Here is a 26,590-nt window from a genome sequence, read left to right as displayed (position 1 = left end):
GCAGGTACTCAGTAAATGTTTCATCAAATTGAATTAAATTAACAAAATGTTTCCAGGGAGGGCCTGAAATCTGCTACCCTTCTTCCATTTGCTGAATTGGCTGGTAAATCTATGTCTGCAAATGAGCCAGCTCTTTTTCTCCATTCCCTTTCTTTCCCCTCTCAATTCAAGCACTGATAGCAACAGTTACATAGCACAGGAAAGTTCCTCCCAAGGCATCCATTTATCTCTATTAAGAATTTCCCCTAGGATTAAACAGTATGATTACCTTTGGATTTCCACAATATTTTTGGCCATTAACTTCCTTATTTAAAGCAGTATATTTAAGTCTATATCAATTTTCTCTTGCTAAATGTGGATGTTATTTACTGAAAATGTTCTTTCTGACCTTCCACTCTGACTTGTCTTTCCTTTCCTTAATAACCCTTCCTTCAGTATTTGTTTTGGCACCAATACTCACTCATTGACTAATGAATGTGTTATATTCTAGAAGTTCTTTTGTAAATTGACTGCTAGAAGCTCTGAGTGTGGTTCTCCCATAGAAACACTGTTATTTCTGGTTATGGGCTACAGGACATGATTTTTAATCTCTGAGTCTCAGTTTTCTCATCTACAACTTAGATATAATAATAAAGCCTATTTTGTAAAATTTATTTTATTGAAGTATAGTTGATTTACAATGTTGTGTTAATTTCTGCTGTACAGCAGTGTTTCAGTTATACATATATACATTCTTTTTCATATTCTGTTCCATTATGGTTTATCACAGGACATTGAATATAGTTCCCTGTGCTATACAGTAGGACCTTGTTGTTTATCCATCCTATATATAATAGTTTGCATTTGCTAATCCCAAACTCCTAATCCACCCCTCCCTGACCCCACCTCCTCCTTGGCAACCACAGGTCTGTTCTCTATGTCTGTGAGTCTGTTTCTGTTTCGTAGATAAGTTCATTTGCGTCATACTTTAGATTCCACATATAAGTGATATCATATGGTATTTGTCTTTCTCTTTCTGACTTGTTTCACTTAGTATGATAATCTCTGGGTCCATCCATGTTGCTGCAAATGGTATTATTTCATTATTTTTTATGGCTGAGTAGTATTGCATATTGTATTGTATATATGTACCACATCTTCTTTATCCATTCCTCTGTCAGTGGACATTTAGGTTGTTTCCATGTCTTGGCTATTGTGAACAGTGCTGCTGTGACCATAGGGGAGCATGTATCTTTTTGAATTATTGTTTTGTCTGGGTATTTGCCCAGGAGTGGGACTGCTGGATCATATGGCAACTCTAATTTTAGTTTTTTGAGGAACCTCCATGCTGTTTTCCATAGTGGCTGTACCAATTTACATTCTCAGCAACAGTGTAGGAGGGTTCCCTTTTCTCCACACCATCTCCAGCATTTGTTATTTGTAGATTTTAATAATGCCTATTTTTGATAGTTGCTATGAAGATCAGCTAATTTTAATTTCTAAATATATATTTATACATTTGTCATTTCTTCTTCATCCTTGCTGTCACTGACCTAATTTATACATTTACACCTTCATTGTTTCTCACCTGAATTATCTCAATAGCCTCCTACTGATTGGCCTGTTTCCATTCTCCTTATCCTCCTATCATACAACTACCATACCAAAGTGATCTATCTAAATGCAAATATGACCAGCTAACTTGCTACAGTGGCTTCTCATTATCCCCTGGGAGATCCTTAACATGACATAGAAAGTTCTTCACAATCTAGATGGTTTTATGGGCGTTGAACTGCCCTTGGTTCTCCTGCAGTGCCATGCCATTTCTCACCTTCTTGCCTTTATTCAAGCTGTCCCCTCTGAGTACCCTTTCTCCTTAACCTGGTTAAGTCCTGTTCCTCTTTTAAAATTCAGTTTAAGCATCACCACTTCAAGAAACTTTAGGGAACCTTCTCAGACTGTATTAAATAACCTTTATCTGAGCTCTAAAAATACCCAAGAGCTATCTCTAGCATTTTACATACTGTATTATGCATTTATTTAATACTCTATCTGCCTTTCCAACCAAACTGTACATGCCTTGAAAGTATGCACTTTGTCTCTTTCCTCTTTACACCACCAACTAGTACATAGAAGGGACTCAAAAAATGTGATTGTATCAAACAGCAAATGAATGGATAAACTAATTGACCTTAACCTCTGTTAATAATATTATTCCAGGGAGGAAATATATATTTCTATCTGAATAATTCCAAGAACACAGTCCCCTGTTCTGCAGTCTCAGAGAGAACTTTCCTCCCCACCACTGCCCCTACAGGTTCCAATAGCTCCCCTAGTTTTGATTTCTAACATTTACTTACTATGAGACTACACCTTAAATAATGTGATGTGGACCAAAACCAATGCTATAATATAAACAAAAACAACCTCTCTCACTAGGGCAGTATTGTGGCAGAGATCCAGTAAACATTTTTGAGAGCCAATTAAGAAAACCTGTCTGGAGTTGGACTGAAGCAGGCACTATGGGCAGCGTCAAAATCCTTCCCAGGAAAGAATCCTAGGTTCACTCCAGTAGACTAATGAATTGTTGACTTAGACCCCCAACTTTTTTTGCCATAGAGCAGTGGTTTTTCAGATAGATTAGAGGGGTCCTGAGCAGGCGTAGTTTGAGGCTTTCCACCTTCTCCTTTAACCAGAGCCCCTTCTTAAATTTTAGACCAGTAACTGAGATTAGTGTTGAACTCAACTCATAGACTTAGCTATGACTCATTCATGTCCACAGAGTCAGAGGCTTTGAAAAACCACTAAAGGCTGCCAACTCCATCTTTTATGTTGTTCCTGGTAGATTTCTTCCCAAGACATTGAAGAACTTATCTAATTATAATTAGATAATTATAATTTGCCAGGGAGGAGACTGGCATAGAATTTAGGAAGGATATTCATTAAATTGATGAACCTATAGATTGGGAAAGTGGAAGAATACCATTTTGAGTAAAATACAACCCAGGTCCAACCACGTGGTAATATAACCATATAGTTAATAAAGATAAGCAGTTTGTCACTTAGTATGAGCCTTAAGTAATTGTAAAAAAATATGATGGATGAACACATACATTTATCAGTGCTTCCACCACTTGCCCCACTGAAACAAAACAAAAAGTCCACAGAAACTAAAAAGCAGAAGAGGAAATCCAAGAAAGCCAATTTCTGTACCAGTAGTGAGGACACCAAGAAGTTATTCAACTCACATTTAAAAAAAAAAATTGGCATAGCTAACTACCTGTGAAAGAGGGAATGAAGATGGGGCTAAAAATAGGAAGACTTGTTGAAAGTCTGTTTATGAGACATTTACCATCAGATTTTCTCCCCTACTTCATGTAGCTGTGGCATTGCTCCTATCAAAATCACAAAACAGCGCTAGAGATTTATTCTCTAAAAATGGTTAAGTAAAAATTCCTTGGACTGCAAGACATAAGACATAGTTGAGTGTGGGGCTACCATCCTGACATTAGGGCAATTAATTCAAAGTTCACATTAATGACTATTGAGACCTGCCTTCCCTCACTGATTGGCTGGCAGCCAGGCATATAACTTCAAACAAGAGACTGGAAAGTCTTCTCTGAGGAAGCTGAACAGCCCAAAAACCAAAGACACTGACGTCTGTGGTTCCCCAATGAAACAGACCAGCTAGATCACCTACAATGATGACCTCAGTCCACAGGCTTCACCTCCACAGACACAAAACTTCAGTCAGCCCCACTTAAATATGAGCAGACAGCCAAGGATAGTAGACATTTAAGGAGACCATGTAATTGAAATAAACAAAAAAAGTAACTTAGAGGATTCTCCAGAAAGAAAAAAACAAAACTATAGTTACTATCCCTAGAAAAAGAAATAAGAGAAAATATTGCATCCGTGACATAAGAATAATACACTATATGAAAGGAACATTCAGAAAACAAAAAAGAATGCTTGGTAATAAAAAATGAGTTGTGAAAATAAAAATCTCAGAAGAAAGGTTACAAGACAGAGTTGAAGAAATAGCCAAAAAAAAAAAAAAAGTAGAACATAAAGACAAATAGAAAATAGGAAAAAAATAAAAATAAAAAGGACCCTCTGGAGCAGTCCAGTGTGTCCAACAACTGAATAATAGGGTCACAGAGAGAAGAAGAAATAAAGAGAGTCATCAAAGAAAAATTAAGAAAACTTCCCAAAACAAAAAACATGAATTTTCTGTGTTGTTGTTTTTGTAAATAAAATTTTATTGGAACACAGTCACACCCACTTTTTCCATACTATCTATGGCTGCTTTTGCACTACAACACCAGAACTGAACAGTTGCAACAGTCATAGATCAGCAAAGCCTAAAATGTTTACTAGCTGACCCTTTACAACAAAAAGTTTGCCTACTCCTGGGCTAAATTATGGTCATACCCTTCTTTTTTTTTAAACTTTATAATAGAAATTTATTCTGAATCATCTGGATGTTCACTTTTTTTATTGATGTATATAGTTGATTTACAGTATTGTGTTAGTTTCTGCTGTACAGCAAAATGATTCAGTTATATGTATATGTATATATTCTTTTTCATTATGGTTTATCACAGGATGTTGAATATAGTTCTCTGTGCTATACAGTAGGACCTTGTTATTTATCTATTCTATATAAAATAGTTTGCATCTGCTAATCCCAAATTCCCAATCCATCCCTCCCCTACCCCCTCTTCCCCTTGGCAACCACTTTTCTGTTCTCTGTGTCTGTGAGTCTGTTTCTGTTTAGTAGATAAGTTCATTTGTGTCATATTTAAGATTCCACATATAAGTGATATCATATGGTATTTGTCTTTCTCTTTCTGACTTACTTCACTTAGTATGATAATCTCTGTGTCCATTCCTGTTGCTATAAATGGCATTATTTCATTCTTTTTTATGGCTGAGTAGTATTCCATTGTATATATGTACCACATTTTCTTTTTTTTTTTTTTAACATCTTTATTGGAATATAATTGCCTTACAATGGTGTGTTAGTCTCCGCTTCACAACAAAGTGAATCAGCCATACACATACATATGCTCCCACATCTCTTCCCTCCTGCATCTCCCTCCCTCCCACCCTCCCAATCCCACCCCTCTAGGTGGTCACAAAGCACAGAGCCGATCTCCCTGTGCTATGCAGTTGCTTCCCACTAGCTATCTATTTTACGTTTGGTAGTGTATATATGCCCATGCCACTCTCTCACTTTGTCACATCTTACCCTTCCCCCTCCCCATATCCTCAAGTCCATTCTCTAGTAGGTCTGTGTCTTTATTCCCGTCTTGCCACTAGGTTCTTCATGACCTTTTTTTTTTTTCCTTAGATTCCATGTATATGTGTTAGCATACTGTATTTGTTTTTCTCTTTCTGACTTACTTCACTCTGTATGACAGACTCTAACTCCATCCACCTCACTACAAATAACTCAATTTCGTTTCTTTTTATGGCTGAGTAATATTCCATTGTATATATGTGCCACATCTTCTTTATCCATTCATCGGTCAGTGGACATTTAGGTTGTTTCCATGTCTTGGCTATTGTGAATAGTGCTGCTATGAACATAGGGGTGCATGTATCTTTTTGAATTATAGTTTTGTCTGGATATATGCTCAGGAGTGGGATTGCTGGATCAACATGAATTTTCAAGTTGAAAGGGCCCAGAGTGCCCAGCAGAGTGGATGAAAATAGACCTAGATTCCCACCAGATCAATCATTGCAAAATTGCAGAGCCCTCAGAATAAAAAGAAAATCCTACAACTGTCGGGGTGCGGGGGCGTGTGGGGGCAGGGGGAAGGTTTTATAGAAAGAATCATGAAGCAAAAAAGCAATAACTCCTCAAAGGTAACACTGGAAGCTAGAAGACAATGGAAAAATACCTTTTAGATTTTTAAGAAAAAGTATTTCCAACCTAGAATTATATACCTAACCACACTATCAATTCAGCGTGAGGGGAAAAGAAAACCTTTTCAGACACACAAAATCTCAAAAAACTTACTTTCCACGCGGTCTTCCTCAGAATCTACCAAACTGAAAGACTTTACCTAAAATTAGGAAGGCATAGTATACAAGAAATGGAGATTCCAACACAGAGAGAGATCCCAAAAAAATGATCATGGCAGGAGGTGCCAAGATGGCAACAGGCATAGGGAGTAACTAGCCCCCAGAGGAATGATTCAGAAGGTCACAGGAGAGGTTTGTTCAGGAAGGTGATGTTGATAGAAAACCCAATGTGTTTGGATTTATTGAGAGAGAAGTGTTTGAGGTTGAACGATCTCTCAAGTACAAAAAAACTAAGCAAACAAATAACAAGGCTCTTATTAGCACCAGAGAAAACAAACCTATTGTGCAGGGGGAAATGTGGCATCCTGCATGGCCCTAGATGTCAGTAGCATTTATCTAGTCATAATAGCATGAAATACTGATCTAACCACAGTTATGAGACAACTGAGTGAGAAAGTAATGGGAAGAGAGTGCATATGTGGAGGGAGTTAAATCCTCATCTTTCTTAGTGGGAGGGCAACAAATAAACACCTAAACCGGAAAAATTAAGAAAGTAGCAAAGTAGACAAGTTCTTTAACTATACAGGGATAAGCACCAAGGAAATTGACTAAGAGTTGAAAGTTGTCGCCTAATGAAAAAGCTTATAAAAACTACTTGGCTCTTCAATCTATGTGCATATCTAGATTTGATTAAAATAAAAAGTGAGCTAAAAAATGATTACAGTAGTAAAGGTCCTCGCTGGGCCCTCATTTTTTTTAATATTTATTTACTTATGTATTTATTTATGTATTTTTTTTGGCTGCGTTGGGTCTTCGTTGCTGCGCGTGGGCTTTCTCTAGTTGCGGCGAGCAGGGGCCACTCTTCATTGCAGTGCACGGGCCTCTCATTGCAGTGGCCTCTCTTGTTGCAGAGCACGGGCTCCAGGCACGCAGGCCTCAGTAGTTGTGGCACTTGGGCTCAGTAGTTTTGGCACGTGAGCTCCAGAGCGCAGGCTCAGCAGTTGTGGTGCACAGGCTTAGCTGCTCCGCGGCATGCGGGATCTTCCCGGACCAGGGATAGAACCCGTGTCCCCTGCATTGGCAGGCGGATTCTTAACCATTGCGCCACCAGGGAAGTCCCTGGGCCCTCATTTTTAAGTTTTAATCAATTCTAATGAATAATTTACTACATGAACATGTTAGGTAGACCCAATCTAAGAAGAGCCTATTGTCCACAAAGTTTCAGTCAGTCTTCCTGAGATCCAAAAACTAGAGAAAAACAGACCTTCCAAATGTCATTTGGAATCTGGGCTTTCACTATTTCTCCTGTGAAGTTTATGGTAACTATGTAATCTGCCCTTGTTCCTAGTACTCTCCACCAAACCCAAATCTTACCAAAAGTATTTGCTTGGGTTTGGGTGAGATAATAAATGCTCTGCTATCCAGTATGTAATAAGATCCCAGGACACTGCTTCTACATTCTGCCTTGCTTGTGGATACACTATCTTGACCAAGATGTTTTCTGGTTTCATAAGGACTATTAGATAGCTAAAATTAATAGGATGCCTGACATAGACTAGATCGAGCTAGATTCTGTTTTTCAGCAATAATTCCATGAGAAATAGTAGAACCCTGATAATTTGATTTAGGTTTTTTTTTTTTTTAGATACAATGAAAAAATTTAAACCCTTATGTTATATGTGCATGCATGCATGCATAAATAAATGCACAAGAGAAGAATTGGTAAAGTAATTCAAGTATGTTTAATATTTAGAGATATAACATTATACCCCATAAGTAATATTATAAATAATTCACTATTGTTAAGATATTTCCACAAACTATATGATAAGAGTTTTTGAGGCAAATCCCTGTGTAGTATAATAATCATGCTGGAAGATTTTACTTACCTCAAATTGCTACCAACAGATTAACCCAGAGAGCCAGATACTGTGCTGTAATAATATTCTGGCTTTTTTTTTTTTTTAAAGATTTATTTATTTTATTGATTGATTGGTTGCTATGTTGGGTCTTCGTTTCTGTGCTAGGGCTTTCTCTAGTTGCGGCAAGCGGGGGCTACTCTTCATCGCGGTGCGCAGGCCTCTCAGTATCGCGGCCTCTCTTGTTGCGGAGCACAGGCTCCAGACGCACAGGCTCAGTAGTTGTGGCTCACGGGCCCAGCTGCTCTGTGGCATGTGGGATCTTCCCAGACCAGGGCTCGAACCCGTGTCCCCTGCATTAGCAGGCAGACTCTCAACCACTGCGCCACCAGGGAAGCCCAATATTCTGGCTATTAACAGACAAATGTTTATAGGTATATGATCAGAACTTGAAGCCTACTTCTTTATGATCAAAACGTAAAACTTAGCAAAACATTTACCTGTACTGGGAGTTTTAGAATATTATTTCTAACTTTCTTAATGCTGTGACGGTAAGTGTGGTAGGCAGAATATCACCCCCCTAAAGGTGTCAACGTCTTAATCCCCAGAACCTGTGAAGATGTTCAGCAAAGGGGAATTAAGTTTGCAGATGGGCTTAGGGTTGCTTGTCAGCTCACCTTAAATAAGGTAGGGAAATTATCCTGGATAATCCAGGTGAGCCCAGTATAATTACAAGGGTCCTTAACAGTGGAAGAGGGAGACAGATGAGTAGGCCAGAGTGATGCAATGAGAGAAGGACAACCCTACATTGCTGTCTTTAAAGATGGAGGAAGGGGGCCACAAGCCAAGGAATGTGGGCAGCCTCTAGAAGCTAGCTAAGGCAAGGAACCAAATTCACCCCTAGAGCCTCTGACACCTCAATTTTAGCCCAGCGAGACCCGTGTCAGATTTCTAATCCCTAGAATTGGAAGATAATAAATCTGTGTTGTTTTAAACTACTACATTTGTAGTAATTTGTCACAGTAGCAATAGGAAACTAATATAGTAAGCACTGTTGTCTCTATTTTGCAGATGATAAAAATAAGGTTCAAAAGATTGAGTAACTTCTCTACAAGCATGCAGGGGTAGTAAGTGGCAAAGCCAGGACTGGAACCTAGGACAGTGTGATTCCCAGGTTTCCCAAGAGTGAATCCTGACATTTCGCTTGCAGTTGTAGCTGACATTTATGGAACACCAGCCAAGAATGAGGCAGGCCCTGTCCGAAGGTCTCCACTGTGCTATCTCATCTAGTCCTTCCAGCAACCTGTGAGGGAGGTGGTAGTCATCCTCACTTCTTACAGGACAAAGTTGAGGCCGAGAGAGGTAACAGAGAGTGATGGAGGCACGATTTAAATCTGTACCATCAGACCCGAGTGTCCCCACTCTTCATCTCAACACCACTTCGTCATCCGCTTGCAGTTGATGGACAAGGAAACTGAGTACCAGCTGGCTGACTCTGGCGTGGTCACCAATCAACGTGGAGCCACAGCCAGATGTAGAACCCAGGTTACCTCCTGCCTCCTCTGGGGCTTCATCTTCTTGAAGAATGTACTTAATGTGGAAATACAGGTGGGGAAAAAAAAAAATCTGAAACAAACATACTCTAGAGAGAAAAGGGTGCATTTGCTCTCTACTTCTTGTTGGTGCAGTTCAGTTTCCTGAGAAACTTTACACCTACCCCAAATCGTTTCTGTCACAAATAATTGTGCAGCTCCCAGGTAGCTGTCCTGTCTGTAATTTAGTAGTTAGGCTCATTAACATATCTTTTACCTAGGTGAAGCTTCTCATTTGGTTAAATGAGTTAAAAGATTATCACCGTGACCAGATAGCTCTAGCTGGGTCTGAGATGCACCGCCCTTGACCCTGTGTTTCCGTTGACAGACTCTCCGGAGAAATGGTCCAAGACGTTGAAAGGGCTGTGCTCTTATTTTCTGTCACTTTTGTACATAATCTAAATCTTATCACACAAACAACACATCACGCAAGTTAAACAGATTTAAATTCAAACAAAATTGAGTGTCACCACATGTGCTCATGCCAGATCTATATAATTCTTTGGAGGTTTCTGGAAACATGAACCAAGCCATTTACGCTTCATAGGAACAGATTATATCATTTGCAATCCTCAATAAAAATGCAGTCTCATATTCTACAGATGGGTGTCATTTAATTAAAATATGTATTTAAAATGCAAAGGGCTACATTAATTCCGTACTGTGGCTGAGATTTTAATTGCACTCGAGTTAGGAAAATCTGAGTTAATGTTCCCCTGGCATCACTCATTCAGCCTCTTAGAACAGATGTATTGTGATCCGAAGAGGCTTTCAATATGTTTTCACATGCGGTACATGTAGGAATGGCTTTGCGATGCTAAGGTGGCAGGCATCATACAAACAAAGAGATGATTCCGTGAGGAGCCAGCACCACAGCCTGTGGCCACTTCCCCTGGTTCCTCCACTTTGCCAGGTGGCCCCAGCTAATCACTCCCTGCCTTTGTGCCTCATCGGACTCCCCTACATCAGATATCCCCAAAAGGTTGTCGTGGGGCTCCCGTTTTGTGGGGGAGTGGGTCCTTCAATATTTAAAGGGTTCAGACTTTTTTTTAAAAAAAAGAACCAGCTCTGGGAATGCCTTTCAGGTTTAGAGCACATTTTAGAGTGTACTCTAAGTGTTTAATAAATGCCAATTGACCAACAAGAAAACCGTCAGCCTCCCTTATATACTGTTGCGATATAATAAACTACAAAATATGGTCCATAGTGGAACACAGGAATTTTGAACTCTTAGGAACTTCTCTTTAGACTACAGACAGTCCAGGGGCAAAAGAAGTGCCAGCGCTCAGAAGCATTTCTCACAAGTAAGGCAAGGAGTTTAAAGAAAGTGACAAATAGTGAAAGCCGTGGGCACCAAACAGGGATAATTAGTGTCAAGGATTTGGGGAAAAGACCGATTTTATACTTAAATTATTAGAGAGGAATCCATGATATTAAAGTATCAAAAAAGAAAGAGATGAGAATTCCCATGAAGGGAAAGAGGAGGATGAAATTGACACCAAACCTTCTGTCCCTTCAGTCTGTGCCCAGGCCTGGGGAAGGGTGTTCAATGGTGAACAGAAGATCCGGGGTCCAGGCCATTTGGGGCCTTAGAGCCTAGTGGGGCCATTATCTACATAAGACATGAATGCAGATACATGGTTCAATTATGCAGAGGTTTTGTTTTATTTTTAACACAGTCACCTAGGAAATATCGAAGATTATGGAGAAAAGAAGAAAGGGGTAGCTCGACTTGAAGGGATGAATGTTAAGAGTAAGTTTAGAAATAGCAGCCTGTCTTATATATTTTATGAGATTGTTTTTATTATGTCTGTATGCCCCTGTGAAATCTTTTCAATTAAAATCTGCAACTCTAATATGAGAGAATATATGAGAAAGAACAAGTTCTTAGGAAAATCGGCAGTATATAAATCTTTGGGGAAGAAAATAAATCCAAAACTCCCTTAGAAAAATCAGTAAAAGAACCAGTCATAGAACTCAGGTCTTCTGGCTCCTCATCTAGTTCTTTATGACAGAATACAGTCCCCCTGATACTAACTTTTTATATTAAAACAGAAAGCCAGCTAAGTTGAAGAAACAGCCATATTTTTCTCTCAGGCTTTTAAACTTAGTTTTATCAGTCTACACTTCACTGGTTCAAGATTGTCAGCCATAGAGCAAACAGCCACCACCAGAAGGAAGCCTCTAGTTTCTAAATGGCCTTCCCCAGACCCGTCTTTCTTAAGAACCACCTGTGGAGAGGCTGGTTAAAGGCTGAAAAGAGAACCTAGGCCCTAACTGTGTAGTCCTTTGTGAACTACAGTGGTTACAAACCCCAGAGAAATGGAATACGATGATGTGCCTCAGAGGCCCAGGCCTGGCTTTGGAACTCTGCAGGGGAGATAAGGTTTAGGGAGGACCTTGGCAAATGGAGAACCCTGGTCATCAGGGTTCATGTGCAAGGCTTGACTAGTAAAAGATTGATTTCTCTTTATTGTTGTAGAGGACTAATAGGGCTTCAGAGTTGTTGGTTTTTAAAAAATATTCCCGGCTCATATCTGGGCTCTTATATAAATCAGATATATCTATCTATAAAATCTTATGGAGAATTGTTTTGCCTCTTTTTCTTTCATTTTTGTAAGATGGAGAAAGAGAGAAAGGAAGGAAGGGAAGGGAAGAAGGAAAGAAGGAGGAAGGGAGTACGTTTTCTTAAGGCACGATGTTTGCACAAACTCATTGAAAACAAACTTTTTCGAAGAGTTACGGCCTCCTTAAAAGTGCTATAGTTTCCATGTGAAATGTACGCCTTCTTGCAGAGGCAGAGAGGAGCACCCCAGGCAGTTCTAGGGAGACAGTTTCTTACTGGTTGGAGTACACACGCCACGAAGGCGGTTAATTCACGAAATGAAAAGCTAGTTAAGTGTTCGGCTGGCTCCTCCTCACCAGTGGCAGCCCACGCGCTCTCCCGCATTCGCGTCCGCTGAGCTGGGGCGGGGAGCGTGGTCAGGCCCGCTGATCACAGCTCGTCTCAGTGAGTTTACGCCACTCTCGGAGCTTCGTTGGGCATCCCTCCTGTCTTCGTTGAAGTGAGCACGCCAGGGGTACCCAAGAAGCTCTGAGTTACTCTGTGTATTTAAAATTTTTCTTCCTTTCTCTTTGACTGCCTTCTGTGTCCCCAGCAGAACCTCTCTAGCACTACACATTTGTAACTTAGACTGCAGTCATCCATTGGTTAATCCCCACAGCCATGTTCTGAGCTAACTAGAATGCAACATCTTTGTTCCCATTTTACAGATGGAGAACCTGAAGCAAAACAGTGTGAACTATGCTTAGCCAGTGACAGAGCTAGGGTATCGATCTCGGAGCCACATTACTTTTCATTAAACTAGAAAGACATTTTACTCTGCTTCTCTAACTTTGTTCTTCTCAAATTCTGTCCTTCTCACTCTTCAGCACCCCTCACTGTGCAGCATGAGTCTGTCCATCTGTGATTTCCACTTCCTCATATGACAGATTTTTTTAGCAATCATTCATCTGTAGTGCTTTATTTCCTTCTAAAAAATCCGTTTTGGTGAGTCTTGGACATGTGTTCTAATTTCTGGATTAGAAAGTCCTTTATTTCTCTTTCTTATCATTTAAGTTGCTTCCTTACCTAATAAAAGAAGTATAACGACATTTTAACAAACTTGAAATATCAGAATTGCTTAAGTTCAAAGCATGTTTTTTCTTTCTATTTATTTATTTATTTACATCTTTATTGGAGTATAATTGCTTTACAATGCTGTGTTAGTTTCTACTGTATAACAAAGTGAATCAGCTATATGTATACATATATCCCCATATCCTCTCCCTCTTGTGTCTCCCTCCAACCCTCCCTATCCCACCCCTCTAGGTGGTCACAGAGCAGTGAGCTGATCTCCCTGTGCTATGCAGCTGCTTCCAACTAGCTATCTGTTTTATATTTGGTAGTGTATATATGTCAGTGTTACTCCCTCACTTCGTCCCAGCTTACCCTTCACCCCTCCCCGTGTCCTCAGGTCCATTCTCTATGTCTGCATCTTTATTCCTGTCCTGCCCCTAGGTTCATCAGAACCTTTATTTTTTTTTTTTAGATTCCGTATATATGTGTTAGCATACGGTATTTGTTTTTCTGACTTACTTCACTCTGTATGACAGACTCTAGGTCCATCCACCTCCCTACAAATAACTCAATTTCATTTCTTTTTATAACTGAGTAATATTCCATTGTATATATGTGCCACATCTTCTTTATCCATTCATCTGTCGATGGACACTTAGGTTGCTTCCGTGTCCTGGCTATTGTAAATAGTGCTGCGATGAACATTGTGGTACCTGACTCTCTTGGAATTATGGTTTTCTCAGGGTATATGCCCAGTAGTGGGATTGCTGGGTCGTATGGTAGTTCTATTTTTAGTTTTTGAAGGAACCTGCAAACTGTTTTCCATAGTGGCTGTGTCAATTTACATTCCCACCAACAGTGCAAGAGGGTTCCCTTTTCTCCATACCCTCTCCAGCATTTATTGTTTATAGATTTTTTGATGATGGCCATTCTGACTGGTGTGAGGTGATACCTCATTGTAGTTTTCATTTGCATTTCTCTAATGATTAGTGATGTTGAGCATCCTTTCATGTGTTTGTTGGCAACCTGTATATCTCTTTGGAGAAATGTCTATTTAGGTCTTCTACCCATCAAAGCATGTTTGAAAGTATACTGTGGTAGGATGTGCAGAGGGAGTATTATTCATGTGTCTTTATGTTTAAATAAAGCAAGTCTTAGATGAACACTGCAAATGCAAAAATTTACAGATTTTCACTCTCTGTATTAGGGGACTTCTTGTGATTCTGTGTGTTACGGGTTTTTTGAATTGCAGAGAATAAGGAAGGGCTGGAAGTGTATTCCTTACAAAAGTAAATTTGGCTTTCCTCTGTTTTTGCCTTTGACCTCTGACTGTTCTGTCATGTTCCCCGGTTTTGCCAGCTGCTGCACCCTCCATCCATCTTCTCCGGTAGGCGTCCCCTACTGAGGAGGCAAAAAGGCACATGGTCAATTAGCTCGAGAGTCACAATGGTTACAGGTATAGACGAGGATTCATAAATCATGTGTTCTATTGAATTTATCCAATAGTTAATTTCTATTGGATAAATAAAAAATTTATCTAGTTTAATTTACTAGATCAGTGAAGCGCTATCTCATGGAGCCATCAGGAAAGATATTCATTCATTCAGTAAATATTTATGGATCACCTTGGTTTAACAAATAACACAGTGCCAGCTATGTGCTGGGCCCTGGGGACATGAATAAGCAAGACCCAACCTCTGCCTGCAGGGGATTTATAAGTCATGGGAGAGACAGGCATGAAAGTAATTACACCATATTGTGATTCGGCAACATACTATGGGACTATATAAAGTACACATTTTAAAGGGGAATATAAATATCAGAGAAGGCTTTCTGGAGAAGGTGGCAGCTGATCTGGATCTTAAATGATTAAATAGTAATTCACCAGACAGAAGGGCATTTTATGGAGGAAAAACCAAGAAGGGATGGGGAGGGGAGGAGAAAAGGCTATGATGTGAAAGAAAATATGGTGAGTTCAGGGTAATTCAAATACTCCATAGGGCTGGAACATGAGGTTCACAGTAGGGGAACAACAACCATGAAACTAGAGATGGGGCAAAGGTCAGCTGGGATTTTATTTGGAAGACAATGTCAAGATATTGAAACATTTTATTTTATTTATTTATTTTTTAATATTTATTTATTTATTTGGCTGCACAGGGTCTTAGCTGCTGCGTGCAGGATCTTCGTTGTAGCATGAGGGATCTTTTAGTTGCGGCATGTGAACTCTTAGTTACGGCATGTGGGATCTAGTTCCCTGACCAGGGATCGAACCCGGGCCCCCTGCACTGGGAGTGCAGAGTCTTAGCCCCTGGACCACCAGGGAAACCCCAAGATATTGAAAGATTTTAGACATAGAGAGATGGTCAGATGGGGTTTTGGAGTGATTTCTTCAGCAAGACTACAGAGGAATAATTCTTGAGGCAAAGAGATTAGTTAGAAACCTGCTACATTAATATGGGTGATAGGACTTCCCTGGTGGTGCAATGGCTAGGAATCTGCCTGCCAGTGCAGGGGACATGGGTTCGAGCCCTGGTCTGGGAAGATCCCACATGCCGCGGAGCAACTAAGCCCATGCGCCACGACTACCGAGCCTGCGCTCTAGAGCCCGTGAACCATATCCACTGAGCCCGCCTGCCGCAACTGCTGAAGCCCGCGCACCTAGAGCCCGTGCTCTGCACCGGGAGAGGCGGCCGCAATGAGAGGCCTGCACACCACAGCGAAGAGTGGCCCCCGCTTGCCGCAGCTAGAGAAAGCCCGTGCACAGCAGCGAAGGCCCAAAGCAGCCAAAAATAAATAAATAAACTTAAAGAAAAAATACTAGATTAAAAAAAAAACAAAAAACGGGTGATGGTGAAAACCCGAACCACGATGGAGACGGGGAGGTTGGATTTAGAGATTACGATCAGCAGGCCTTCCTAGTTGGATACAGGAAAGAGAAAGTGCAGGAGAGAGAGGCATCTGAGGCCTTTCCAGGTTCCTTGTCTATACGACTGGGTGAACTATGGCTGTGCTAAGCTTTGTGCCAGGATGTGAAATTAGCTCTGCCAGACGGGGCCAGAAGTTAAAGTGAAACTCTACCTGCACATCATGCATGTGTAGTACAGCTTACATCTAAATACAAGCAACTAAAGAAGAATATCCAGATTATTTAGTTGAACTAGAACTTTATTGTATAAAATTCTCCTTAGGATATATACTCAATTGACTGATTCATAGAAATTTCTTTCATTGTAGAGATAACTGTATTAGTAGTAATTGATCTGTAAATCACAAATTTAGTCTTAGGCGGTGATGATGATCATTGTTATTAGATGATTATTATTATTTTCCTAGCAGACCTGCTAGATGTTGCAAAATGGACTCAATTCAAATGTCATTTTTTTTCATGCCTTGTGTTTGCCGCATGTTGGGAGATAAGAGTGAAATAGGGTTAACATGTAGAATTATAAGCATGTTAAGATAATTGTAAGATAAATAACCTAGAAGGGTTCAGAGGTAATTCCCACACTGGGCAATAAACTTCTGAATACCCCTAAAGTAACTCAACTTAGTATTGTTGGTATCACAACAATGGTTCTTGTGAATGGCTTAATGAAGGAAGAGGTTAACGCTACCAACTAAAATTAAAATGTGGGATCCTGTATAAGTTTCATTGGGAATTGACTCTACTACTGATTTTGCAATTACTTATAAACATCTTTGCTGTATGTACAGTGCTTTCATGTAAAATAATGGCACAATACAAAATGGACCATTTGTGGTGCCCAAGGAAATTAAAACCCTGTAGAAATTCTTCTACATCTATTTTGAGTTCTGTATCTCATATGGAAGAAATCACAGTTGTTTAGCAACCATCCTTGCTAATCATGAGAGAAATATTTTATGGAAATTCACCTCTCTGAGGAGAGGTTAGAAATAACATTCAGTTGAAGAGTGAAAGAAACATAAAAAGAAGCAGCAAGTAATATTGTTATAAAAGTATACTACAGACCACTCAGTGAGATACAGACTACGGATGATGCTTTCTTGATATAATTATGACATCGATATGCTGGTAGTCGTGATGGGAGGTTTCAATTAGCTTGATGTTTTCAGAAGTCTAATTCAACTAAAATAGGCTGAGATGTAAGTTCTCAACTTGTCTTTTAGATGATTTTCCTTCTCAAGAGGGAAAAATATGGCGACTAAATATTCTGTCCTTAATTCTGACCAAAAAGAAGAAAATTTAAAAAGTAAAAATTATAATAGTCTTTGGAGAATGTTACCAAATCAGAGTTCACACAGCAAAGAAAGTGAAATACGTTTTCAGAAATTTGGAAAAAAAATATAGATGTGATCCCATGGTTAGAACCTATCAAAGGGAATATAAATATAGTTCATGATTGAGGGGTCGGGGATTATACAATGTAAAATTTGAACCATATAAGCTAAGTAATTTCAAAAAAAAATAATAATATCAAACACACTCTGTGCCAAGGTGTATTTTTAAAATACACACACACACACACACACACACACACACACACACACACACACACTCTTAATCCTCACAATAACCCATGAAGTGGATACCGTAGTTATTCCCATTTTTTACATACCGGGAAACTGAGGCACAGAGGTGCAATTACTTACCCAAGGACACATAGCTATTAAGTTATCAAGTGGTGGACCAGAATTTGAACTTCCTCAGTATGCCTCCACAGTCTGTACTTTTTTTTTTTTTTTTTTTGGCTGTGTTGGGTCTTCGTTTCTGTGTGAGGGCTTTCTCTGGTTGCGGCGAGCGGGGGCCAGTCTTCATCGCGGTGCGCGGGCCTCTCACTGTCGCGGCCTCTCTTGTTGCGGAGCACAGGCTCCGGACGCGCAGGCTCAGTAGTTGTGGCTCACGGGCCTAGTTGCTCCGTGGCATGTGGGATCCTCCCAGACCAGGGCTCGAACCCGTGTCCCCTGCATTGGCAGGCGGACTCTCAACCACTGCGCCACCAGGGAAGCCCAAGGCAGTCTGTGCTTTTAACCACCACACTGCTGTACAGCATCCAGAGAGCTCTCTGATTAGCTCACGCAGAAGAACCACAGGTGAGTGCATAGCAGGCACACGAAATGTAAGGTGAGCCTTTAGGCAAAGAGTCAGGCAGGCAAAACCCAGAATGACTTGCTGGTCATGAGAGATGCTGAGGATGTTTAGGCACAGAAAGCAGGAAATGAATAGGCCCACAATTAGTAAAGTAGTGAAGGTCATTACTAGAAAGCACAACTACTCTATTTCTCTTTTGTTTCTGTCTTACTTAGAAAGGGGACTATTCTTCCAACGAAAGGGTAGGACAACTCGTGGTAAGAAACAGTTGTGAGGAAAGCATCAGGTGGCATCTGTCTTCCAAAGTGGAGTTCAAATATATTGTCTTAGGGTGTTTAAGGAAACTTTCTGAATTTGAGGAAATGTGGAGCATGTAAAATACGACAGAACACCAGATTACAGCAGATATGCCTATTCTTAAAACAGTGAAAGCTGAAGAAATTCTAGAAACTATAGACAAAAGTTTGGCAATGATCCCAAGAACTGATATGATTGTTAGCACCTAGAAAAGAATGTGATGGCTGACAGGAGCCAACATGGGTCCACAGGAGGCAAAGAAAAGCATCATAGCTGCCCAAGAGCCGCCAAGAGAGACTGGACAGGATTTATAATGGAGAGAATGGGGCACTGTGCATATATTTGTCTAGTTAGTGGGCAGAGACAAGTCTAGCCGCAATCTCAAATGTGTATGTTTAATTTCCAAATAGATGTGAATATGTTTTTCAACTTAGCTCTTATGTTTTATCAAACCAAGATTTACCAAAATCACTTGTTGTTTCTATGAACATGAAATTCTCTTAGTCAGTCCAACAGAGGAAGATGTAGAAATTTAAGAATGTTATTCACTTTTTAAAAGTGAGTGTTCTGCTGAATAGCCTAAGGACAAAGAGATCTAAGCCTTTATGGGTCAATACCTAGATGGTTCCTTCTAAACCTCAGGCCTTTAACCTGATTGCCAAAGGGCCGGTGATCCAAACCATGGGGCCCAGAAGTTGCTACATACTTAGTGTTCTCACGGACATAGAATATTTTAAAAGATACCTCAGTATGAAGCCAAAGCTTTTATATAGTCATTGAAAGCAGCTCCAAACTGAGTGACTTTGCTAAGATAAAAAGTCTAGGGACGTCCCTGGTGGCGCAGTGATTAAGAATCCGCCTACCAATGCAGGGGACATGGGTTTGATCGCTGGTCTGGGAAGATTCCACATGCCGTGGAGCAGCTAAGCGTGTGTGCCACAACTACTGAAGCCCGGGCGCCTAGGGTCCGTGCTCCGCAACAAGAGAAGCCACCGCAATGAGAAGCCTGCGCACCACATCGAGGAGTAGCCCCCGCTTGCTGCAACTAGAGAAAGCCCGCGTGCAGCAATGAAGACCCAACGCAGCCAAAAATAAATAAACAAAAGAAAATAAAGAAGTCTACTTTGTTGAGCCTATATCTTTAATCTGTGATTTCTTTAGAAAACTGCAGAAAACTCCATGGCACAGTTTTCTGAAAAATTAGACAGCAAGATGGTTCTGTGAAACATTTCCTGAAGGGAAGATTGAATCTACTTTGCAAGGGAATCTTGGCATGCATTAGTCAGAATGAGAGCAATTTATAATTTGTTCAGTACTCAGTAAGTACCAAAAAAATTATCCTACAGTTCGTGTAACTAAAATGATAAAGAGAAAGCAAGTCGTTTGTTTCCAGGTAAATATTATTTTTATTACTTATATAACTCTTCCTGCCACTCATCCCCATTCTATAGGAGTTGTGCCATAATTTAAATGTTTGGCCTTTATCCCTTTGTCCCATAATTTAAATGTTTGGCTGGCACTCGGAGGTTGCAGTACAGTGGGACGTTGTCTGCTTGTGACCAGATCCTTCCTCTTCAAGGGCAGTGGTTTGCAAACAGCTCTTTTAGCAGCAGCCTTGTCCTGCCAAATCTTAATGGGTAACAAATGAAAGAGGAGCTTCTCCGATGGAGGCGGAGGAGGGCAAAACCGAGAGAATGGAGATTGGGAGATTAGGAGCACTGTGGAGCACATCCTGAAAATCCTTGCCTCAGGGGTTACGACATGCCATTGAAGGGTGGCCCAGGGATTCTTGGTGACCCTTCATCCCACTCCTTCCTGCTCCAAATGTGCTCTGAGATCTGAGTTGCCATAGCTCAGAAATATCTCATGAGCAGGAGGTTATATTTATTCATCAGGGCTCAGTCAGGAAAACAGAAGCCATTTTAGGGATTTCAAGCAAGAGGGAATTGAATACAAGGAATTAGATGTTTTAAAAATTGCTGAAAGGGCTTAGAAAATAGTTGGAAGGAAGCAAAGAGCAAGGAAAACTAGCGGCTGGCTTGCGGGGAAATGAAGAAATACAGGAACTGCGCCAGTGGTTTCACCTGCCTGCAGTCAGGAAGCAGCTGTTGCAGGAGCTCTCCTGGAAGCTGCCGCAAGCCTCTTATTTGCCATCTGCTTGAGCGTCTTTCTCCCACTGCAAGAGGAGAATGATGCCCTCCCTTTCTTTTTGCCTTCCACGTCTTTCGGGAGTGCCTCTCACTGGCAGAATCTAAACTCCAAACCCTACTGGCAAGAAGTTGGAAAATGTCATTCCTGTGCTTCCAGGAAAGGGGCTGGGGACGATGCCAAGATGACAGCAGACAAGGGCACAGAGTATTTGCCCATCTCACTTTCTATAGTAAATTTAATCTAGGGTGATATCAAAGGGAAAGCGAATAAAATAACAAGTCCCAAGAAAGCGAATAAAATAACAAGTCTCCTATGGTGGTAAATATAGAAACCATCTTTCCAAAATAAGCCTGATTCAGCTGTTTTAGCCTTAATAGAAGACCTGACTTGTCAGTGTCTTTATGTGCATATTGAAATAATTTATAACGCAATTTCAGTCTCTTCAAGTGAAATCGCAATTTCTATCATTTCAGGTCTAAATTTCAGAGTCTATATGGATTCATCATCATTACTCCCTTACCTCTACCACATGGACACATACTCATGTGTATTTCTTCTCTCTCCTCATAGTGCCTTTGGCAGGAGGGAAAATAAACTGTGACCATGAAATAAATGCTAATTCAAAATATAAATATAAATATTACCTTTCCGGCCCTATGTGAGTAAGGAAGACCTGATCTCGCAAAAACACAATTTCAAAGCTTTATTGAACATCCTTTTGAACTCCTAAGATAACACCCAAGTTCACTTTGCTAAAGAATCAAGTACTGGGGACATCCTTTTCTTGAAAAGAGAGATCCTTGTCATTCCTCCCTCAAAATAAGGTGAGAAAGACTACTTGATCTCCTCCCAAGCTGCTTTTGAGTGTCATTCCTTGCTTTCCCACCAAACTACCACCTGCTCATGCCTGCCTGAAATGCCCTCTTTTACTGGATTTGCAGCCCTGAAGAAAATCACTCTCCTCCTTTTGTGGATGAAAAGAGCAAATTTAAGCCTGCCACCCTGAATCCTTTTTTTCCTCCTGCATGTCTCCACTGATTTGAACATTGAAAGAATTCTGTAGTGTTCTCAGACCTTTGCAGTTCCTTATCTTAAGGTCAAAATGTCATGAGTTTATACAGTTTGAATGTCTTAATATCTCAACATGTCATTTCCTTTCTGTCCGTTAGCCACGGGAACAACTAAGCCCACAGCTATCTGGTTTTTTGCAAGGTGTTTTGATGAGTAAGGAGATGAGTCTAGGAGTTTCACTCTTCCAGAGTTCCCACTAGGAGATCCAACAATAATAGCGTAGATTTACTGAGCCCTTACTATGTACTAAACATTGTTCTGAAAGCTTTATGTTTTTTATATCATTGAATCCTTACGAAGACCTTTGGAGGCTGAAACAATAACTGTTCCAATTCAAAGTTTTCACAATTTGCCCAAGGTTATTCAGTTGAGTTGAGTCAAGTGGTTGAGTCAGAATTTAACCACTACTTTCTGAGCCTAAACATAGGTAGTTAACCCCAAAGAAGTGTTGTGGTAGGTAGAAAAATCAGGTTCATAATTAATATGAGAACCATATTCTTTTACTTCAGGAAATAAAATTATTTAGATTTTCAGGCAATATCCTGAAATTATATAATCACCTGATAGATAAATGATTGCTTCTCTATGTAGCTTACCCTTAACTGGTGTAAAAACAGATGATTAATCTTTTGGTTTTTAGAAAGTTGATTCTGGAAGCATCTCTGTGAACTATTAATTATCCTAGGGATTATATGGCAAGACCAGAATGGATGTGTGAACAGTATTCATGTGTTACTAATGTATAAAGACAGAAATATGGCTGTATATTATGAATCTTCACAAAGCATTAGTCAATAGGTGTGTGGCACCCATTCATCAATTTAGCCTGCACAGGGAATATCTGACCCAAGAGAAATTAAAGGGGAGCTACTTAACTGTTATTTTTACTGCGTCCTGGAGAAGTGGGCACACTTGTCCTCACTGAGTAGAAATTCTCTTAGCAAGATTTACATCTACAAACCCTGCACTGTGTGTTAGCAAGTTAATTCTCTCCATATTTCTTACTTCCAGCCTGCTTCAAAGGGAGCTGTCACCAACTACACAGCTAGTCTCGGTGATCGTCTGTGTGCTTGGTGGCCGGGTCAACTCTGTCTTGCAGTTAAGTCAGTTGTCCGTGTGTTGTCCACATAGCAATAGGATCAGAGTGACCAGTGCTTCTAGAATTCTACCTGTTTTTCCCTGCAGTAATAGTAGCTCATCAGGTTTTGCCATTAAATGCATAAAGCTAGTATAATCGTTCCTTTACCTGAAGCTATAGATAAAGGAGAAGAATACTGGGTTTTCGTCATTTTTTTCATTCAACACATCTTTATTGAATATATAATAGTAGTAGTAATAGTAATTGCCATATATTAAGCCCTTGTGTGCCAAACGCTATTCTAAGTGTTTATATATTTTCTCATTTAATATTCAGAATCCCATGAGGTCGGTATGAGGATTCTCCTTTTACAAGTGGAGAATCTGTGATGGAGAAGTTCACCCAAATGGTATATGAGAAAGTCAGAATTTGAACTCAGGTCTGTCTCCAAAGGGTACCATCTTCATTGTACCATTCTTCAAGTTCATTGAACTTGATACTTGACTGCTGGTTCCAGAAACTGCTTTATATGCTGGGGCTACAAAGATAAAAGTGAGGTTGTACTTGCTGTCAGTCAAGAAGGTAATGTTTATTTCTCAACTTGGCCCAAATTTATGAATGATGCAGCTGCCTGAGCACGAAACTCGTGAAAAAAGGCAAAGAAAAAGTTAAAATGAAGAGAGATGGCATACAGGATTTTCATTTTAACTCCTTTAGTTCTGTCTTTATTTGTGGCACTATTTTGCTGTCATATTGGGTTACATGCTTTATTTCTGTTTGGTTCAGTTTTACCATTTGTAAATGGACCTAATGTTTCTAATTAACCCAGTGAATAAGCCATCCCCTAAGGCTCTTTGGAAGTTTTACAAATGCAAAGCTGGAAGGATCCTGTTTGAACACATGCATAAACGTTATCTCTTCGCTGTATAATATTTTTGCCTCTAAAATTCTGTTAAAACTTAAATCTGTGTCGTTTTTTCACCAAAATATCTGGTTAAGTATTTCTTAACATTTTAAGATGCTCTTTGATGCAGGGTTTTACAGGAATACAAAATGCTTACAAAGTCCATGGAAATCTATGATAGCTCTACAGTAGTGTCTTTCAACAGAAGGACAGGAGCTATTCATTAACGTTTCCCACCATTTCTCTTTCATATCTGGCAGGACCTGAATTGGCCATACCACACGCCTTTTTAGTAGATGATTAGGTTTTTACCAAGCCTCAGGGAGGATTATTTGGAATAAAAGAAAAATCAATCTTAATGTTTCCCCCCAGGACTGAAAGAGACTGAGGTCTGTTCTGTCATTCCCAAGGTGTAAAAACCATGTGTGTGTGCCGTTTGCACTGCATGGAGATAGGAGTCTAATGCTAAATGTAATGGAAGACCAGGGCCTGCTCAAGCTTGTGACCATCAAGCACTGTTTCGTGAGTAACTGGATGTGATTTTCCCACTGTGGAACTGTGCGGTGTGTAGTATAAACTGTTGGCTCAGAATTGGCCTCTTCTCCTGTGGTAGCCTAAGGAAACAGCTATCCTTTTTTACCTTGGTTCTTATTTTTGATTTGTTCCTCACAATGGGCCTTATACAAATCTCCTTTGCTTTCCCTATATAGGTCAGTATTTGGCATAATTCTGCAGTTTCAAACACTCATAGGCTTTCTGGAGCTTCAGTTTCTTACCCTGAAATAGAATAATGTCACAGGCTACTAAACTATTTGGAAAACATAGGTTAACAGCATTGTGAAGATATAATGGGAAAAAAATTTATGAAATTCTTTGGTTTGTTCTTAACTTGAAGATTAAATTCAATAGGCATGATTGCTGAGTGTAAAGAAGAGCTATAGACTATGAGAGATGCCAGGAAGAATAAGTTATTGCCTTTGTTGTCATGGATCTCACAATCTACTAGGGATTCTATAGGCAAATACAGTGCAAGATGAAAGTGGTGAGGCCGGAAGAGGGAGGCAGAGAATTACTAGAGTTCAGGGGACGGTCCCTAGCTTTGTGGCAGGTGCTGTGTCAGGGACCACATTCCCCATTTAGTCCTCACAGCAACTCTCCGAGTTGTAGAGATGAGGAAAACGAGGCTTGGGGTTATTAAGAAATGTGTTCGGGCTTCCCTGGTGGCGCAGTGGTTGAGAATCTGCCTGCCAATGCAGGGGACACGGGTTCGAGCCCTGGTCTGGGAAGATCCCACATGCCGCAGAGCAACTGGGCCCGTGAGCCACAATTACTGAGCCTGCGCGTCTGGAGCCTGTGCTCCGCAACAGGAGAGGCCACGATAGCGAGAGGCCCGCGCACCGCGATGAAGAGTGGCCCCCGCTTGCCACAACTAGAGAAAGCCCTCGCACAGAAACGAAGACCCAACACAGCCAAAAATAAATAAATAAATAAATTTAAAAAAAAAAAAAAAAAAAAGAAATGTGTTCTAGAGGTGACTAAAAAGTGGAAAAATAAATTTTACTCCTTTGGGAAACAATAGAAAAGAGTATGGTTTCACAGAGATGAAAATTACTCTTAAGCATCATCCATAAAATTAAGTGCAAGTTATTTTTTTTTAATTGAAGTATAGTTGATTTACAATGTTGTGTTACTTTCTGGTGTACAGCAAAGTGATTCATATGTATATATATATTCTTTTTCAGATTCTTTTCCATTATAAGTTATTACAAGATATTGACTATAGTTCCCTGTGCTATACAGTAGGACCTTGTTGTTTACCTATTTTATATATAATAGTGTATATCTGTTAATCCAAAACTCCTAATTTATCCCTCCCCCCTTTCCCCTTTGGTAACCATAAGTTTGTTTTAAGTGTCTGTGAGTCTGTTTCTGTTTTGTAAATAACTTCATTTGTATAATTTTTTTGGATCCCACATATAAGTCATATCATATGATATTTGTCTTTGTCTGTCTGACTTACTTCACTTAGTATGATAATCTCTAGGTCCATCCATGTTGCTGCAAATGGCAAAAGTGCAATTTCTTTGTAAAAACTGGTCTTCGGGTTCTTTTGGTGTAGGTTTTGTTTTGTTTTTGTTTTTGCCTTATAATAATACATTTCCAAATAAACGTTATTGAAAATCTGGGATATTGGGCTGGGCAGTGAGTGGGACAGGCATATTTTTTCAGCCCCAAAGAGTTACTATCTATAGTTAGGAGACTATAGGACATTTCAGAGGAGAGAGAGGGGAGTGAGAGGGAGAGGTTCCAAAGAACACTAAGAATTTATATTGCCCATCGTCTTATGATTAATAGTGAGAAAAGATGTAACATGTTTACATGTTACAGTTTTTAAAAATCTCTTTTATTTGCCCTTCTTCCTCTATAAGGGTGGACAAAAAGAGCTCCCTTCCAGAAGCAGCAGTGAAAAGGCTTAGCATTCTTGTTGCATGGCTGTGAGATACAAAAGGATTCGTTGGTTGATATTCGTTGGTTGGATATGGTATTGGCAGGCTGTATTTCCAGAGCTGGTTATACACATGTGTATGCGTGTACATACAGGTTCTAATCTGAATAATGCACAATATGTCCCCATACTTTACAATCATAATTTTATAGGTCAAGGAGCAATTTGAGTCAGTATTTTGGTTTTCAAAATCAATTGACTTTGCTAGTTTAAACCCCAAATTTCTAAAGTAATCGGGACTGAAAAGAGGTAGTTACTGTTTGGGGACAGAAGAACCATTGCTTCTGAAATAGGAAGCAAAATGGAGAGAACCTACCAAACATGTTTCTTAGATAAGGCCCATACTTATGTAGAAAAGAACTTAAAACTAGGTTCTAAATTGTTAGGAGAGTAGGAAAGAGTGACTATATGACTTGATAATAGGGGC

The 26,590-nt window shown here is 39.9% G+C and overlaps 1 protein-coding gene across 1 annotated transcript in view; it reads left to right on the top strand.

Moving 5' to 3' along the window:
- The window catches only part of EXOC4 (exocyst complex component 4), an 823,186-nt gene that overhangs the window by 712,072 nt on the left and 84,524 nt on the right, over window positions 1-26,590 (top strand). The window lies entirely within an intron of this gene.

This window comes from Balaenoptera ricei, chromosome 9, assembly GCF_028023285.1.
Source record: "Balaenoptera ricei isolate mBalRic1 chromosome 9, mBalRic1.hap2, whole genome shotgun sequence".
In the NCBI taxonomy this organism is placed as follows: Eukaryota; Metazoa; Chordata; class Mammalia; order Artiodactyla; family Balaenopteridae; genus Balaenoptera; species Balaenoptera ricei.
This window is presented reverse-complemented; position numbering and strand designations above follow the sequence as displayed.